This window comes from Cryptomeria japonica, chromosome 10 (assembly GCF_030272615.1).
Source record: "Cryptomeria japonica chromosome 10, Sugi_1.0, whole genome shotgun sequence".
Taxonomy (NCBI): domain Eukaryota; kingdom Viridiplantae; phylum Streptophyta; class Pinopsida; order Cupressales; family Cupressaceae; genus Cryptomeria; species Cryptomeria japonica.
Window position 1 is genome coordinate 265,573,682 of NC_081414.1, and position 3,693 is coordinate 265,577,374.

Below are 3,693 nucleotides of genomic sequence, written 5' to 3' on the forward strand. Positions count from 1 at the left end.
TTTATGGGTAAGACAAGCTTTGGGAGAAGGAAAAAATTAACTCATTAATGCTTCATCTCTAGTGGGAAAATCATTAAAATGAAAAGAGGGTATGGTATCACTAGGAAAGGTAGTGACAATATCATCCATTTGCACCAAATGATCCTCATGGGGGAGGTATATTTTTGTACAAATATGAACAACATTCTTCAAAGCTTCATTCTTAGAAGGAATATTTTTGAAAGAAATGTTCATAATGTCTTTTTGCACCAATGTGTCCTCATTGGTAGGACCAAATTTAGGAGAGGATAAATCAATTTCCATTAATACTTTTTTTCTAGGAGAGGTACCATTTATGGAAGGTAATGTAGCATTAAGGAAGGTTTTTATGATATCATCCTCTTCCTCTAGGATGTAATAGAAAAATTATGCAACCCACAAGTCAATTTTAGAGTAATAAATTAGGGTTTGTATGAAATTAACCACTAAATTTATGTAATGCAATTTCAAATATGATTTATGAGTGTAAAATTTATTATCTAAATGCTTACAAAATAGATCTAAGATCATAAATAAAAAATAAGCATGTAAGGAGTTGGGTTCACCAAAATGTAATGGTGTAATTTGGAACTAGGGTTTCAACAAGTAGGATAAGACCACTAATTAACCAAATTAGCCAATACATTGAAAGAGGGGTAAGCCTAATAGTTCTAGCTTCAATACAAATAAGGAAAGGGTTGAACAAACTGATTAGATTCATTGGTTAGGTTTTTGTTCCCTCTTTCTAGATTGAAATGGATTTGTAACTATAAAATTAGGGCAAAATGAGGGATAATTGAGGTAAATTGACAAAAATGGTAAGCTATAGACATCCCATAGAGCCACCCACTGATATTTGGGCAAAATAAGATGTTTAGAACCTATTCCCAAAAGTTTGGCATGATTTTTTGGGATCAGGTAGCATAGATCCGCCCTGGTCCTCCAAATTTTCTCCATCAAAAGGTGACCTATTTGTCACTGTTGAATCTGCTAGAATTCCCAAGTATAGCTCCTACACCTATTTCTAGCACACAGAAAGAGATGTAAATATTTTGTGGATAGGGGTTTGCCTAAGTCAAAACCTAGTTTAGGAATTAACCTTGAATGAAATAATGCAAATACTGAGATAAATGTTAAGGAGATATACCTCAAATCTGTAATTGTTGATGATACTCCAATGCTCTTTGAATGTAATCACAAATGTTGAATGTAATGGCATGACAAACATATGGACATAAAAGTCCCATCAAAACCTATTTTTTCTATAATAAAAAACATATGGACATAAAAAACCCTAATCTCACACACACATGCTTGCATGAAGATTGATATAACTTTTCTCCATAATGCTTGAATGATGAATATGCGGCCTTGAATCTCTAAAGATGCATCATGATGAATGCTTCATGGATGTACAAATAATAGGGTATATGATTGATATCAAAATGATTTGATATAATGTCTTTATATAGGGTTTCCTAGGTAATTTACCGATCAGGTCGACCTCCAACGATCATGTGTAGCCCCAGGAATCAAATGTTGCTAGGGAGATATAAAACCTACCCCATTTTAAATTGAGGCAGTCCTTCTAAAAGTGGATAAAAATAAGTAGCTAGGGGGGTAGACCATCCCATAGTGGGTCCCACCAAAGGGTGTACATGACATCAAAGTTGGATAATCAGGCCTAAACGGACCTAGAGAGGGGATGAGGATAGGACACGCTAAAGTGAAAGCACAAACATGAGGTGTAAATTGGACTGGTGACAATTTACGATGCTACAGATTATACTCTGAATATACTTCTTCTTATTTATCTATTTTTTCTCATTATGCTCTTTTTATAATATATCTTCCTTTGATAAAGAGTTTCTCCACTGTTTATCTTATTTTCTTTTCTTTTTGTATCATCGCCTTGCATTAGGACCTGTTAGCAGCAACCAAGAAGGGAGACTGAGAGGGGAGGGGGGTGAATCAGTCCTCACCAAAATAACAAACTTAATCACCAAAAATGGATCTGATAAATAGCAATAACAAAAAATTAAAAGCACTACACACAACACCAAGATTTTGATGTGGAAAACCCAGTTAAGGGAAAAACCACGGTGAGAACCTACCCACAATGAGATGATACTCTACAATAGTATGTGAAAATGTTACAATGGGGAATGCACATGCATTCAGACACACTACCTAGAGCTCACTGCTCAAATATAATGACCCAGAAGGCTACAACCCTAAAGGAAGTCTCACTTACTTACAATAAGATTTAGAATACAATCTGAAAGAAATGAACTGAAAGAATAACATCTCCAAATGCCTGATTACAGTTCTGGTTAAGCACATATGTCTTCCCAGCAACTCCAATATCTCCACAATCTCAACAATGAAGGATAAATCCCTTGTTCGCACACACACCTCTCTCAAATAATGTAGACACAACATTGACACACAAATTACTTGAATATATCACCTATATATACAATTCATCAACCTTGACAACAAGGTTGGCTAAACCCTAACCCTCAACTCACAATTACAAAATTACATGTCACAGGATACAAAGATCAACCACTAGACCAATACAATAACTTACATAGCATAGCATGGACCTAAATCAAATTCCCAAATGCTTAACTCCATTGGAAATCACATCAAGATCAACCGCAACACACTACACCACCAGAAAAAATGACATAACACGAAAATCATCACCGATTGATGAAAACCACAAATAAATCGCACAATGATCAATGAATATCACCAGAAAAAATAGGACACAACTAGGAAACACCAGAAAGCATGTTAGAATCATCAAAAACAGCTACACCAAAACCACTTATCAAATCTTCATCGATCAACGTCTGAAAGTCAAGAACACAACCAATCAACAACTTTCACGAAGAAAGATAACTTGCGGAGCACCAAATCATGATCCATTTGAATTGAAGATACGCAAGACCATCCCAAACAATATCCCAAAGTCTCAACACTAGATCTGATCACACCGGAATATACCAGAGGATATACCAAACTCTGCAAAACAGTGATCAACAAAACAATACTTACAAAACCAAATCATAAGATCTTCCCACTTTGAAATCACTAGAGAAATACACAAGAATATGTTGACATCACATATCCTATCAGCAACAATGAACAACAATATCCAACAAGGACCTACCCTCTTTAGGATTTTCATCATTACTTTAGCTTTATGTGATGTGTTAGGCCCTTATATATCATGTTTGGTGCTTGGTGTTGACACATTTTGGTAGAATGATTAGGCTTGTGGAAAGATAAATTAATTATGAAAATTATCATCATAAAATTCTTATGATTCCTTTTTATCATTTCCTTCCTATATTCACTTGTATATTAATGAAATTCACACAATTCTTGTGATTCCTTTTTATCCTTTTCTTCATGTATTCATTTTTATAGTAACCAAATTTACACACTTAAAGCATTTTACATCCTCTCAATGTCTCTATCCTCTTCCCCTACCATGGGTTCTTCTATTATTATTGCTATACCTTGTTTATTCTCTTCATCGTACTAGGAATTTCATTTAAATCTTTGTGATTGCCACAATTCACTTGCCTAAGCAAGGTTTTAATTATGAATCATCATATGGAAGTCTTTATATTATATTTTGAAATTTTTAACCTATATTAG